The sequence below is a fragment of the Pieris napi genome, chromosome 4, assembly GCF_905475465.1.
Source record: "Pieris napi chromosome 4, ilPieNapi1.2, whole genome shotgun sequence".
Taxonomy (NCBI): Eukaryota; Metazoa; Arthropoda; class Insecta; order Lepidoptera; family Pieridae; genus Pieris; species Pieris napi.
The window spans coordinates 8,203,148-8,220,442 of record NC_062237.1 but is presented as its reverse complement, the minus strand read 5'-3'; the positions used below and the strand labels follow the sequence as shown (position 1 = coordinate 8,220,442).

The 17,295-nt window shown below is 31.6% G+C and overlaps 1 long non-coding RNA gene across 1 annotated transcript; it reads right to left on the bottom strand.

The window, feature by feature from the left end:
* Nucleotides 1-10,414: 10,414 nt before the first annotated feature.
* On the bottom strand, nt 10,415-11,550 carry LOC125048936. The gene is made up of 2 exons (XR_007116901.1): nt 11,364-11,550; nt 10,415-11,190 (listed from the first exon to the last, which is right to left on the bottom strand). It is a non-coding gene; the product is annotated as an uncharacterized LOC125048936 (long non-coding RNA).
* Nucleotides 11,551-17,295: the final 5,745 nt, after the last annotated feature.

The following is a 17,295-nucleotide window of genomic DNA, read 5'->3' as shown; positions in this document are numbered from 1 at the left end:
TATTCTTTGGCATCACTGCCTACTAATTCCAGGTTTAGCAAACCGTTTGAAAAAAATAATATGTTATCTTTACTTGTGCGTTTTTTACTGTTTTTGATGAAAAAGGACGCAATTATCACTATCACAATCTCTGACATGTCAAAAAAGCTGTTCAAAATAAGGGTATACTTAATTTTTATCTCATAAAGTATTTGACTGAAATACTAAAAATAAACCTCGATCTTTATTTAATTTCGCACTCCGCCGCTATTTGTCATATTTCTATAATAGTAATGACATACATTCTGCCTCATTAAAAAATATAGGTTCTTGGGCTTAAAGGTAGCACATAATGTATAGTCCCGCCCACCGTTGGATGCCTTTAGAAACAAAATTGTTTCGGGTTGTACACATACGGCAGTTCACCATATAAATTTAGCACCATAACCCAATGAGCATGGCATCCATTGCGGTACTACCTCATATTTCGATCCCTAAGACCAACTCCCTACCACTAAAGAAAATTCAGTGTTCAAGATTGGTTTGTACTCAAGTGAAACCAAGTGACTAAAGATGCAATTAACAGAAATTTCCAGCTCCGTTGGAAAGCATTACAAGAAAATTACAAAGCTTTCAACGTTAAAAATGTTTGGCATTGAAAATAAAAATCATTCACGTTTCTTAAGATTATAATTAAAAGATTTTAGTAACACTATCAAAGACTGGCTTATGGGTGGAACTCTCATCCCCGAAGTCGGTTAGCTTTAGCTTTAGCACCAATAGACTTTTTTTCTATATGGGGCAATTACATTAACACATTAATCAAGGCACAGAATATGACACTGGTCTATAAAAAAAAAAGATGCTAATATCCAAGACCCATGTAGGGTTGGATTATTATTAATTAAGCAACTAACCTAGCGTGTTGAAACCAAATAATAGTTACCGCATAATTAACGTTCGGAGCGTCATATTTCTAAGGGAATTACAGCGGATTAGTGAAAGCGAGGGATTTAGCCTGAAGTTACTGACTGACGGGCCGTACTTAGATTCGTAGAGGCCCAAATGACTAATAGAAAAATGTATTCATCTCAACTATAAGGTAAACAAAATCAAATTAAAGTAATAAAATCTTAGAATAAAAACCAAATGTTGATTGTTGTTGTAAACAACAACCAAATAAAAATTACATCAAGTCAATTATGAAAGTATATAGTATTATTGTGTCATTTTTAATTTAATTTAGTTAATTCAGACAATAGAAAAATAAAAATAAATTCATCAAAACATGTCATTTTGTTTTTTCTCTGTTATACGGTATTAGCTTAGTAATAAAAATTAAAAAGTTATTTATCTTGGAAACTTTATTTTAAATTGTGTTAACGCTGTAAGGTAAAGAGATAGGATAGTGCTTAAGTTCCACGGGACATAAGACAAACTGATATGTATGAAGAAGAAGCATAGTTTTACTATCGTGAAACTACGTAGTTAAGTTCGGTGGCTGATTGGCGGTTGATTGGGAAGTTCAAATAAATGAAACACCATGGTCGAAGCTAAATGTCAACTGTAATTAATCGTTTAAAACAAGAGCTTATATACATAAAATAAGGGGTTGCGACGTTAGACTCACAAACAAATAGACTCACTACCAAAACTGACGTTTTACAATTTATTGGCTACTAATGTAAGATGATTGTTAAAATTTCGTTTGCGCTATTTATTTATTATTAAATTGTACATTTATAGTATACATATATATTACTCATTGATACATTAAATTAAAGATTTTATTTTGTTTTGAGAAGCATTCTCTCGCGTGAAAATAAATACGACCCCGTAGAGGAAAGACAAATGAATTCCAGTTTGTCGACATGTCAGTCTACCTCATTTTAAATTAATATACGCGGTTGATTTAAGAAGCTCTAATGTTGAATGTCGTAAAACCGCAATTTCCCGGTTAGGTTTTTTTCTGCAAATACCAATTTATTATTCATAGCTTTAGTGCGTTGTACATATGTACATAATACATACATTCAGGAGCCTTGGAAATCGTATGTTTCAGTTATTACTTTTCTTATATTGTATGTGATCAGTTTAGTGTGACGATTTATACATTTGTAATTCCTCTTTTTCTTTCAAGTTTTTTAACGTTGTTAAGTTAACGCATAAAAATTCGTTTAACCGTTTAAATTATTTAAGCACTAAACTTAGTTCAATTTTTTAATATTAGTTTGTTGTAGTGATAAAATATAGTGTGTTTGTTTTTAAACTACGTAAAGTAACATTACATAATGTAATAAAAAAATATATTTTATAGACTCAAACTTTTTAGGTCTGGGCCTCTGATTTTCCAGCCAGCTTGTTACACACCGTCGACTTTTTGGGTCTAAGGTAAGCCGGTTTCCTTACGATTTTATCCTTCACCGTTCGAGCGAATTTTAAATACACACATAGAAAGAAAGTCCATTGGTGCACAGCTGGGGATCCACCCTACGATCAGGGATGATAGTAGCACGTTGAAGGCCAACACTGCTCTATTATTTATACTACTATGCATTATATAATGTGAGCGTGCCCTAATTGTGACCATATAATATCCTTAAATCCCAGTAGATTTCTAACATTTAACAACAAACATAGAAACTTTTTGTATTAAACTTTATTGTGCTAAGGTTTTACAGCACCCTAATGTAACCTAAAAACTGACGGTTACGTGCGCCTACTTATAACTTCATTTTGAACGGTTAATTTAGATTCGAATATTTAATGAAGGTTCCAGTCACTGTCAGCAATAAAACTTCTACCCCTCCTGTGGTTCAGCTGCCAACCAAACCTATGTTCGAATCCTATTGTTATTGTTTTGAGAATATACAATAATGATGTGACGAAAATATCTATAGTTCAATGATAAATATGTCTAAACCTTAGGAGGTATTATTTTACAATCGAGATTTCAAGAAAAAACTTTTTAACTGGATTAAAGTTATGTATTATTATAATTTTACAATTATTTAACATAATTTTCAATTTATCCGACGTTTCGCGTGCTTTACAGCGTGCGTGGTCACGGTGACTGAAGACAAAAGGTGTTGACAAATAATACATAACTTTAATCCGGTTAAAAAGTTTTTTCTTTAAATGTGTAAAGGTTATGTCAATCAAAGACAATACTAATCGAGATTTCATTGAGGTGATTGAAGGTTGTTCTGTCAACTCGTGATCGCTACTAAACGGCGACAAATAGTCAAATAATACTCGGTAACTATGTGTATTAAAATATGTATCTCTTACATTCTAGCCACTAATCGTATATATATCTTACGATACGAAAAGTGGTTTTCTTAACCCATTATAGCTGTCGTCGAACGTTAACTTTCAGTGCTTTAAACTTGAAACGGTAAAAGTTAACCAGTTTCTAAAGATTTGCTTATACTGAGCAGTTTAAAACTTTAAATTTTCATTTTCATATTATAGATCTATTAACTTCCAATCTAAATAAAAAGTAGGTTTCTTAATGGATGAAACTTTGTACGAAAAAAGTTTTAATTAATTTGGGTAGGTATATTAACGCAAGGAATTTTACGCGCATTAGGGTAATATAGAAGAAACACTTACGTACTGTGTATATTCCATTTTAATAATAACCTTTAACCACCATTCGATCCAATCATATATATAGAAAAATGTGAACTAAGAAAACACATCATTGAATTAGAGTTACGTTAAAAGCTCACATTCGTCGCCTTTAATCTACACTTTGTAGTTAATGAACACTGTTAAAGTCTGTTTAATTCAATAAAAATTTGACATTTTATGTTCGTGCATGCGTTATCGGGAATATAATCATTACTGTTAACGATATACTTCTAATATTTAAGTCACGTCCTTCGCGTAGGTGTTTAAAACCGAGCTCAATAGTGCAATCAAAACCTCACCGAGTAAAAGCATTCCAATTTAAGCCAGGTACATAACAGTGCACTTAAAACATTTACTTAGCTTTAAAGGAAAGTACTTATTAGTTGAAGTTTCGAACTTCGCTAATAGTGCTTGGTGGACCTTCTTTTTGTATCTGTTCTATTTGATTTTATAAGACAAACTAATCAGGGGGGGTGAAAATTACAAACATTTTCGTTCGTTTTAAATTCTCATCCCGTAATTATCTCACTAAGGCAACTTTTTTAACTAAAAATGGTAGCTCTACCAATAGACCACAAGCCCATGAACAAAAAATACCTGTGAAATGACCCAACGTGAATTACGCTTAGAAGGCTGTTACTATATCTGAAAATAACTCTGAGCACTATGCCGTCATTTCTGAGCGGTACATGTGAGTACGTGAGTGAATGGAATTTCTCAGGTACAATTGTGGAATTTCGACTAATTATTAATGTACGGCTTTGTTATAAGTGTATAGATGATTAAAAATAAATGTCGAAAAACCTAGTGCCGTACTAAAGTGATGGTGCCTGAAGTCGGTGCAAATTTTTAATTCGACGATAGTTGCAGAAGCAATATAGGTCATTTTTTACTGTACGGCATTTGTGTAATTCCTTTTGGACACATATGCAGATACTTTACCCGTAAACGCTAAACGTTGAACGTTGCATAGTATATGCAATACTATTAGATAAAATATTAATATGCGGTTTACTTAACGAGGGCCAGATTAACCACGTGGAAAGAGTAGCCACATACCGAATATTATCTATACTCATAATTATTTATTAGTTGTTTGTAAGAGTAATACCTACCTGTTCTCGTCTCAATGGAGCGAGGGCGACTGACTAGTATAATGGTGGCTGTACACACTCGGCGAGAGCTTCTCGCCGGGAGTCTCGACCGAGAGGACCGAGAGAAGAGCGCAGCCTGTACACACTCGTTACGTTAATTGTATTTAAAACACCGTTGATAATGGACGTGGCAATCGCTGCTGCTGTTTGTCTATGTGCAATGAGTTATTATAATTTTCTTCACGTTAACCATTAAAAAAAATACGAAGCCATGGCGAAGAAGAAGATGGTCACTATACACCGCAACATAAATTGGTAATTAGGATCATAAAGTTTTAATATTATCCAAAATTTAATGATTGAACGAGTGTGTACAGGTCGCTCTCGTTTTACTCGCGAGACCCTTTGACTCGTGCGCAAAAAACCGACAGGCGACCGAGAGAGGCGAGACCAACTGCGAGGAAGCGAGGCGAGACGAGAGCTCTACTGTACACTCTCCCACTCGGCCTGTCTCGGGGTGTCTCGACGAGTGTGTACAGCCACCATTACAAACGTATGCTCGAAGTTCGAGTGAGATGAGACGGACGATACAGTTCTTCGCGGAACAAAAATGAAGCGTCGGCAAGCGCCAAATGCTTTTATTTAAATAACTCGTGAAATATACAATATTTCATAAAATGCTCTCGGCCAAACTATCGTGCTAACTAATTCAATTAGTTTTTGACTCCATAACACTCGCCATGATTGAATAAAAACGAAATTGAACGACGTGACTTTGTAATATTACGTATCAAGGAATTTATATAGTATTGTTTTTAATTAGAGTCAGCCGTTGAAATTATAGTGAAGGATCAATACACATTTATTGTTTTTTTATTCAATACTTAGATCAAAATATCAAATCTGCGATGAGTGATTTTGGTTATAGCCAGGGTCAAAAACTGTATCACTTGAGATGTAAAAGTCAGCTTAAAATCCCAACCGTTAAGAAAGTTGGAAGACAGGGAGTCTTTATTACTAACGGGAGAAGCTTTATTCTGACCCACAATAATAGATTATAAGTGAGTGTAAAAACATGTAAATTTTAGTAAAGTTGTAAACTCGGAGATCATTGGGAAGAATGGCTAATACTTATTGTTACATGTATGGAGTTAATTGCTGGGAAAGAGAATATCTATAATATAAAATAAGTTCGATTGATTTTCAAAGTAGCTATGCACTTATGTATTTAATTATTAAAGTTCACCACATAATATATAATACTATATCTACAGAATATCTTACAATGTATCTTTTCTAAAATATATGACAATTATGGTAAACATAAATTTTACTAAAAATTAGAAAATGAAAATACAATAAAACATTACTCTTCCAGTTTAAATTTTACTGGTAATTTTTTGCTTTTTGTTAGCAAAACTACTAGAAAAACAGAGGATTAGGTATAAGATAGCCAATGAATACCGAATATTTCAAGCTGGATAAGTAGTGTTTTTCTGTTATATCCGCGAAGAATTCAAATGTGAGGTGCCTGAACTCCTAGGTTAGTTTTTTCAGACCAAGGTCAGTTTTTTTGGGAACCAATAATTAACGACAATATTTATGTTCTGTAAGATGTTACTGTTCTGTATTTTACCATTTAGCAATTTGTATAAGAACGTAACACCGCCTAGAGATCTTCAATCGTACAGATACACACGTTGCACTTATAACAGTGTTGGCCTAGTACCTTCAGCGTGCGACTCTCGTCCCCCCAATGGACTTTCTATATGCGCATTTAACAGTCGCTCGTTTGGCGAAGGAAAACATCGTAAGGAAACCTTAGAACAAAAAATTTGACGGCGTGTAGGTACTTACTTGTCTATTAGAAAACAACAAATTATCACGAAACAGATATCTGTGGCAATTTTTATTCGTGTGTATGTATAAGGAAGTCAATAAATATTCATCGAAATATACGTAAACCCGTCATTCTGAAATCTTCGAGAAAATTTAAGAAAAGAAAGTCACGTAACGTATGACAGCCATTCATATTAGTACGTGGTCTGCTAAGGTTTGCATTTCCTGCTTTATCCATGTTATTTATTTTTCTTATTTATGAGACCCGGATTCTTATCAAGAAATAAAATATAACGTAAACCATACATACAACCATAAAATATTACAACATAAGTGTGTATAATACAGTATAATACATACATTCTAGGCTTGCTATTCTACATAACACTATAATTAAATTGTGTAGTATGCGAACATAATTATGAAATAAATAGCAAAACATAGATTGGCAATATCAACATGCATAATTAAAATATTTAATTAAATGTGACACTCAATATAAAATCAAAAAACATTAAGAAATTTTAAGAACATTTTAAGGTTATAAATATGTTGTGTATGATTGAATGTACATAGAGTGGTTATGTTTATCATGTGAGTTTTATGAATATTACCTACTTATTTTTTCTCTTAGTCTCTCATTTTCTAAGATGAATTCCAGGAATTTAAAGATATTATTATATACTGGTACTTTCTTTTGCGTCTGGAACAGTGATTTATGAATATTAAATTGATAATTAGAATTATTCGTATATTATGTCCTTTTTTTACACACTAGAGAGACTAATTTATCAAAATGGTGCAACAAGACTGATTTCGTTTTTATGCCTCAGCGTAAGGCTAACAGCCTAAGGCCAGGTTCACACGGCATTGTCCTGCAAGTTTTTTCGCAGTATACGTCTTAACGAATAAATAGTGGCACATGTATTGTACATAGACCCATTCACACGGCGTTTGTACTGCAAAATATCGTACACCGTTTATACGTTCAAACGAATACTCAACGGACTTGTCAAGCAAATCGAATGAACTTTAACGTTAATCCGTTTTAAAGGGGCACATAATATAGCTCTGTCTCGTTCTCGCTCACTGTGACAACTGCGTGAAGACTGCGGCTATTCGTATTTTACACGAATTAAAATCTACCGTGTGAACACCCGGGTAAAAGTACGTTAAAAAAACGAATACAAAGAAAACGTGCAGGACAATGCCGTGTGAACCCAATCTAATGTAGCAAGCTAAGCACACATGAAGTGACCAGTTACTTTTTAAACAGTACTAGTGAGAGCAGAGTCCACTTACCCTGAGAATTCAAACCAGAGATTATTCCTGCGTAATAAGCAAGTCTGGTTTTGCTATAACATTCTCTAAACTATTTTACGACAAAACATTAAGTGCACGCTACTTTCCAATATAAACATTTAAAACTCCATTTCAGTGTTGTAGAGGACTCACTTGACCAAATACAGCTAATACTTTCTGTCTCCTCGTCTCCCAATACCAGGAAACTGTTATAGCTTAAAAGCCTGTCCAAGTACATTATCGTGTGAACACCTTACCACAGTACATGACACTTGTTAAAAACTATTAAAATATTTTTTTATATTTTAACAATCTGTTTTTCTCTCTGTCTTTTAATTCCTTTTTCAAATTGAAACTTTGGGTAAAATAAATTACAAATGCCTATTTACATTATTTGGCCGCCTAATGCGTAAAGCGTCTTAAGGATTTGCCTATTGGTTCCAGCATGCGATTCTCCTCCCTGAGGTCGTAGGTTTGACTCCGGCTGTACACCAATGGTCTTTCGATCCATTTGCCCATTTCATATGTTTTTATAAACGTACATAATATTTTCATACACATATTGGGAGGCAACTGTTAAAATACTGATTTCTTAAAATAACTAACAATACATATAAGCGAACAATAGTTGTTGATTTTTGTATTCGTTATAAAATGAATAACTAGAATGAAATACACTGTTATTCTAACCTCTCGTGACTCTAAAGTCAAAGAGCAGAGCTTTTATATCGCTTTTCCGAGTAGTGCCTAGAATAAAGATAGGTACCTAGAAATATTTGGCGAAATATATAAAGCTTTTATAAATCGAGCAAAAGTAGTTGCTTGAATATCGAGTAACACGAACTGTCATTTTCCTTAAGAACAGAATTTGTGTAGATGTATGTTCTGCATTGTAAAAAATACCAAACAACTAAAACATTTATTGAAGTGAAACTTCTTTATCGGGGTTGGAAAAAAAAATTGTGTAACATTTTTGCGTTTTGCGTCACATTTTTCCGTTACGCGCCATGTTGCTTTTTGAAGTCAAACTTCTTTATCGGCGTTATAATATGACATATAGTATGTTTTTGACTTTGAAGTTTGACAACGGATTACATTTTCTACTTGAAATTTGCTAATCGCAATTTGCAGCAATTAATTTGTAAATTGTATGCTAGGCAGTGTATCAAAATTTACTGTGTTTAAAGAAATAGTTTCGGACCTCTAAACTTAAAACAAACCAATTATGGCTCTGCGTACAACAAAGGTTTTATATAAGTTTCACTTCTTACGTGTGTACACCTAGTACACGCACACATTTTTATTTATTTATTTATTAACACTTCGTTGCATATACATTAATATAGTACAATTGACATAATTAAATAAAAAGGAGAGCAACTAGCGGCCTTATCGCTTTCGAGCGATCTCTTCCAGGCAACCACTGTGAGAAAAGAAAAAAAATAAAGTATTAAATTACATAAGGTACATTTTACGAAGCTTTGAAACTAATCCTTGTTTTAAACTTAAACAGTTTTAATTTATATACAAAATAGATACTTATAAAACAATGAAACCATTTAAAAATACCTCAGCGGCCATAAAATAAAGCAAATACCGGCTTCCGTAAAACCAATGCAAGTTAAATTAAACCGAAGATAATCCTGGATCAAAGAATAAAATTAAAATTGATAACAGTATAATTTCATTCCATACTGGGCGTTTTATTAACATTTTATATTGAAACCCAGATTAATTTTAAGCTTTGAAATTCTGGCACTAAGCTCATAGGACCGCGCTCAAATGCTATTTTTAATTAAATTCTTGCAATTTTCACAGTAAATGTCCATCAAAATGTTATATACATTTCATTCCCTTTACATATGTAACTGTGTTATTATATTATACTTTTTAAAGAATGTTAGATAAATAAATACTTTTTATTAGTAATCTTACAGCTAACATATTACATACTCGTATTATAAACCAAAACACTTAAACAATATATGTGAAACAAAAAATGTAAATGAACATATATATAATACATTTGTTCAGCATAGGAAAATTTCTATTATGTAAAAGATTTCAATATTAAAATTCTTTTAAAGCACGAATCTACTAACGAATACAGACCATGTTCAAAGTTGGAATAAATAAATAAATTTATGACGGTGTTTGTCGTTCATTGAAAATTATTACGTTTTCCTTTCTTCAAGAATTAAGGTAATAAATACAATTACAACTCGCTCTATAAATAATTTTTTAGCTGAGGTTTTCTCTTAATGTAACAAATTGTTGAGAGAACAAAAAATGTTTTTGAAATATAAAATATTTTGCGGTTCGTGAATACCATGAAGACTGCCTCCCAAGCGAAATCAATTAATGTTCCGCCGACAGTAGAATTTCGAGTTATGCGGCAATGTACCAAAGACAATGTGCTTTTTATGTCGCTAATTTATGTAAACAATTAGGTTATTATTTTTTAAATTTAAAAACTACAAACATTTAAACTTCTCTTCGTTATATAACAATTTGATAATCACGATAACAAGTACACCGAATTAATAAAGGCTATTTGATAGAATAAAGACGTAGGGGAAGGTGGGGACCCTTCGTACGGTTTTCACATTTTATTTTTTTAATTTTTTCTTTTTCCATGAATCAATCACCTGATAGCTTAAATTTATAGTCTAACTATCTGAGATTCAAATAAAAAAATGACAAATGATTTCATCCGATGTTTTAACCACAGTTATGATTTAAACTAAATCTGGAATTCGTACGAATCTGCCCCATCAACGGGGCACCTTCGTACAGTGTTGGGGGTACCTTCTTACGCTGTGGGGTAGTTCAAAATTCATTTATTAGCAATGAAATTAAACACAAAAATAAAGATTTAACTTCTATTAAACAAAAATAAAATACTTTTCTTATGTAAAACAAAATTTTATTAGTTAGGTAACTTAAATTTAAAATCACATTTTTTACTCTTTGGTGTGGATTAGCACTTCTTATTTTCGGGTTTGGCAGTATAAATTCGTGGTTTTCCTGGCCGTCATCGTCATTTTGTTTGTTTTATTACTTCTTACAAAATGCGGATAGGGTCGAAATGCCTCTGGTGTCAAAACTGACTTCGAAGGAACTACTATTTGATGGATTGGTAAATTATTCACAGCATCTGGTTCACAAGCATCAAAATCAACCTTAGTCAAGATGCCTTAACAGTAGTGTGATATGTAGAAAGTCGAAAACTTAATTTGTAAGAAAATGACAGTTCGCGCCGACAAATTTTCATACAAATTTAGTTGTACAATTCGTTCAAATGTGCCCCATCTAGTGCTGTCCGAATGTACCCCACTAACTGAATAACAACAAAATATAACTTATTTTAATATTAATAGGAAAACGTCATAAATTAAGTATTGGAGAAGTATCTTAAGTATATTTTGCTAGTTACTGATAGAATACTCTACACGAAAACTTATTTTATCTACGGTAACAAGAGATAAAAACATAGATCAAAAAATTACTTACCGAGCGCGAAAACACGTCCATGCCTGTAACTTCACTCTCATCGGTGCGAATTTCACGAAACTTCGTTGATGTATAGTTGGTAACTCGACTCATGCACACATACAAAAGCACAGACTGTACTTTGTTTCGTTCAAGTTTTATTTTGACTGTATGAATGTGCCCCGCGTACGAAGGGTAACGATCTTCCCCTACATGATACATAATTAATGTTCAAATTAACCACAATCCTATAACTGGCTACATTCCAATTCGTATTCATTTGAAAATTGTATATCAAATGCAATTCAGAATATGCTTTATTAGGCACTTTGTTATATAATTATTCAGTGATGTGTGTTATGTGTAAATATTTTCCGGAAAAACTAAATGTGACTGTTTTAAATGAAATATATATATTTCATTTCGCTTTAGCTCTCTTTGAGGCGTTGGCTGAAAGAGATCAATCAAAACCGATAAGGCTTGCTTTCAGCGTTTAGATTTATTACTAAGTGTTGCTTTCTTTAGTGCAATGTGTAAATGTAAGTGCGTGCTCCTATTTCACTATGCCTCCTGCTGATAGAGGACAAGTCTTTGTTTTTTTTTTTAATTTGTGTTATTATTATTAATTACTTGATATGTCATGTGGAACATGGTATAATGGTTGCAGCTCCTTACAAACGTTGTGTAAAAAAATGGCGATCTAAAAGAGTGGCGGAGAGTTTGTTGCCAGTTCTTCTCTTCCGTTCTACTCCCTTGATTTGAGAACTGGCAGTAAATATAAAATTAGAAACATTTATATGTATTTCTTTACTGACAAGTTATAAGTGGTCATTATGTTACCTACATGATTAAATTATTTTTTACTTTTACTTTACTTTTTTACTTTTAAATAAATGAATAGGATACCATAGGTGAATGGTTATGAAGATCCATTCTTTTAATTTCTCTAGGTTTCTGTATAAATTTTATGATTATAGTAAGAAATTTTGTTTCGTAATAAATCCAAGTGCTATCGCAGAAAGTTTGAACGACATTTTTTTATGTTTAAACAATCAAAGACGCAAGGAAAAAGATATCAAGAGTGAAAGAAACGTCTGCAACAGAATGCACTGTTTGTGACTACAAAAGATTTAATAAAGATAACTCGCAATGGACAACGCGTGCGGGATTCAAATAAGCTTTTATGATAAGCTCCATTACTAACAACGCGACAGCTTTGTCTCTTTTTTAATATGTAAAATTCAACTTAATCAAGGTTCTCTGGTATTTACAGAAACTAATGCCTCAATGGCACTAAACATTCTTATGGTAATAAAAAACTTCCTTTATTATTTTTAAAAGTCTATATAAATACTTACACTTTTGAATATTTCTTAAACCATGCCTATTGCTACATAAAGTAATCGCAGACATAATCATGTACTGAAACCAAAATATAATTGAAATATTTTTCGTCATTTGACATAGAAAAGACATGACATATTCACTTTTTCAGTAGTAAGATGATGTATAAAGAAACTTATATAATAACAATTCATAATTTGAAGATAAGCAAAAAGTTACTTTCACATTAAAATTTAGAATTTCGTGAAAGGTAAAATTTTAGTACCGTAAATAAGCCTGAAATATTGCAAAACAAAGCGAGGGTATATTTCACGAAAATATTTGGGAAATAAATCTTTAGAACAAAAGTTGGATGCTATATTTATTGATTAACTGCTGTTCATCAGCAAGTTGGCGTAGTATTCGACGTATAATAAATACGGATGATGATACGTACTAACGTATGTAGAGATTTTAGTGTAGGAGATGGACAACTTATTGATTAATGTTTGATTTATAAAAATAAGCTTCTTAATTAATGAAAGTTATATTAAAAAACTCAACTGTATCACACAACTTTTTATTTAATTACCAAGGTACTGTAAATCAAATTACAGCTCATCTTAGGGTCATACCAAATTAGGTTTATTAAATTAATGAACAATAGACAAAAAACAAAACACATGTTTGGTATTCGCAAACTTTAACGACGCTAATTCTCCTTTATATATTGAGTAATGTATCAAGAGATGAAACCCCACTGAGTTTTTTTGGCTTGTAGCACAAAAAATATGAAAATCTAATAGCTATCGAAATAGAAAAGTAACGCTTTCTATTGAAAACATAAGTAGTACTCGATGGGCGTATTAAGAACCAAATAAAAACAAAATATAAATTGTTCGAATAGAATACATGTAGTTAATTAAACCGTACTAAAAATTAAAAGGTTCGAGTTGAAAATCTGAATTTATCTCTTTAACTGAATGACGTATACAAATACTTTACGATACTATCATTAAGTTGGTGCTAAGGCTTATTACATCGATCATGTTGGATAGGATATGAAGTGATATAAATAATAAAATAAATATTTTTAAGAAATAATATTTTCTTAAATTTAACCTAAATAAAACCTTTAAAATATTTTAATAAAAAACACATAGCTGCATGGAATGAGCCATCAAGTATTATTCGTTATTTTCTATAAACATAAGAAACAGAAATTCCTGACAAAAAGTCGAAATGTACTATTTTCCTGTACAAAATTGCGTTAATATAAAAACTCCTGTCTACGCCTCATTAAGTATATCGATTTGGGAGTCGGCTCCCGGTCTATAAAATTGCCTGGATCGCAAATTGAGCGTGGAAAACATACGTAACTATGTTTGTGTATAGGAAGCGAGAAACAAACATTGAATTAGATTAGAAACTTTGCGGAAATGACAGAATATTATTCGAATATACAGCTCATTCCATCTCAGCATTTGTTAGTATATAATATAGAATATGTATTTTTTTTTAAGATTTAAGAATGCTACATACGCGTATCATAATTATACGTAAAATTGCCTTCGTAATAGAATTGTTTAAAATTGGAACAGAAATGAATCGTTTGAATATAATTCGTAATAGGATATATATTTTAACAACGTTTATTAATAATTCCGTTCAAGCTGTATAAAATTCACTTTGCATTGACGTTTGCAAATATTATCAATTATTACTGTTCTTTCAAATAACAATTTGAATTATAAAACTTTGTGCATACGATACGTAAAAGTAACATTAAAGTAAATGACCTACATCACAGAACAGGATAATCTATTCCATCCAATACGCTACACCATTCGCGCTTATACAACGTGAATAGAAATTCATCTGTTCAATTTTCAACCCTATGTATACGTGATAAGATAATGTGGGGTGCAGTAAAATATAAAATCCTCTTATAACCTGCCAGTTTCAATGAAATGGTTTGGCGGGAAATAGAGTTTTTAAGGCTTAGCGTAAGGACTTCGATGCAATAGATTTATTTCTTTGAATTGTTCATCTAGATAAATTGCATCAATATTTAATATTATATTTGTGTATGACTTTTACCTATTAAGTAATTTAGTTTCTAAATGAAAATCTTTTATGGTCCATACAGTACGTTAGACCCCTTGTACGCTTATATATATTATGTTCTCTATTACAATATGTAATCATGCTAATTATCTTCGTTTATCTAAGCTGAACTATATCATTTTACATAATTTGTTATTAGAGGGGTTGCTGTGATGGCTAAATCAAAAAATACCGTACATTTACTTGCTTAGGAAAATATAAAACAAGATACTCTTAAATTAAAGTTAGTTGCTTTGTTTAATGTAAAGTATTACTTGAACCGATTCTTTTAAAGAGTACGTAATTTAAAAACACCGGCTTTCCACAATGTATTAAATGTTACATTGCAAATATAAATCGCGGTGTCTTCTATTGTGCACCACAAAGCTAGCAAAACGTGCGGTTACCATAACAACGGGTCGTACAACCAGCTTCCGAAGACTTGCAGTAATGATGCCTGATTGTCCTATATTATGCAAAGCAAAGCCTACGACGAAACAGAAAATGGAAATATTTCTAAGAAAAGTAATCGCTTCTATTCAAATAGAAAGCTTTTATACGGACCATGGAAACAAGTACAATTTATATACTAAATAATAATGTCACATAAAACCCACTTTAGCTGAAAGTTCGAGAAGGTTTTTTTCATTTTATTCGACTATAGTACACTATTTACCGATCAAGTATCGCCCTTGTAAGAGTGGAGGAGATTGTGCGGCGTCACTAACACGATCTTTACGAATGAATTGCGTGAAGAAGGAAAAGATTATAATAATAATAATAAAACTTTATTCGTGACGGAAGTATGATTTTGACTAAATATATCTATTATTAGGAGTCTTAGTGTTACATCTAATCAAATAAAATTGTGTAAGACGTATGCGTGAATGAATGAGTATGTATTTAAATGAACCACACTCAAATACAGAATGTGTGCGTATAACACATTCTGTATTTGAATGTGGCTGTGATTTGTTATAATCGTGCGATGTGTCTATTCTTACGTTTTGGAGTTACGGTGTTATACCAAAATCTAATATATAGTAAGTAGTAAGGGCTCGGCATAATCGAAATCTAAATCGGCTAGCATACTTTTTATACGATTTGTGAGGGTATATATGGATAGTTTGACTATTGCAGACTCTATTAGTATAAGATCCCGCTATACAACGACTTTCACCGAGATGCTTATTTAATGAAACTTATTTTATATTTAATTTAATATGTCAATAAATATAATCCATATGGGTTGCCTAGCAAATTTCAGTCCAGAGTATGTTTAATTAATATTTAAAAAAAAAATTTTTTTTATAATTTGCATGTAGTAAATTTTTTGAACTTTTTTCAATCAATATTTTTAATCAGGGTAGTATTATATATGTATCACTATAACCTTCTTTTATACTAAAGATGTATATATACTTTAGTGTCACATAAAAAATATACACATAAATAATTAATTGATTAAAAACAACCTAACTTTTGCATATTCTATGGGCTTCATACTTTCGATTGGTATAGAATTTATCTAATAATCATACCGGTGAAATGTTTAAAAAAATATTTTTTTTTAAATTAATTAAAAATATTCTGGACTGAAATTTGCTAGGCAACCCATATGGATTATATTTATTGACATATTAAATTATATATAAAATAAGTTTCATTAAATAAGCATCTCGGTGAAGGTCGTTGTATAGCGGGATCTTAGACCATATAGATCAGGACGTTTTATTATAAAGGATGGCCCTAAATGCAAAGAATCGTTGGCCAAACACTATATTATATTATGTTAAACTTTCATTTCATGTAAATGTTTTTTTATTCAGTACAGAAACTGATGGTGACATAAAAAATTAAATTCAGTTGTGTAAATCTATATCCGAAATTCTTTCATTATTCCTATCTACTCCTAAAGCAAAATATATAATATGCATATATATTTAAGTTAAGACCGAGGTCTTCGACTTGATAACTAAAATATAAAACTGATAAAGGATGTTACAGAGTGGTCGCGCTTTTATACTAAGTATCAACAATATACATAATATAAATTTGTTTAAAAAATATAACTCCTGCAACATTACCGTTGTATATTTATCAGAGTTACTAACACTGATTAATCACTTAAAAAAGTGAAATCCTGAAACAAAATATGCGAGAGGTAATCCTTATTTTCAGCCCGAGTACATTTCTAAATATTGAGTCCCATATGCATAAGGCTCTTGTTTTAATAGTCCGTTGAAAAGGGTCGCTCGAATTTTTCGCTTGATAGCCTTTGTGCCTTGTAAGAGATGAGTGACTGCGATTTCATCGTAATTTTTCTAAACGAACCAAACAAAACACACACGCATAACGCGAGTCACTTTTTTAAAAATATTTAAAAGGAAGGGTTTGAGGAACTGCAATTAATTTATATTTTACTTTCAAATACTTTATCTATTATGTTGATATTTGTATATAATGTACCATATAATTAATTCTTCTTTACAGGTGATTATTAAGTGTCTTTAACCTTAAGCGT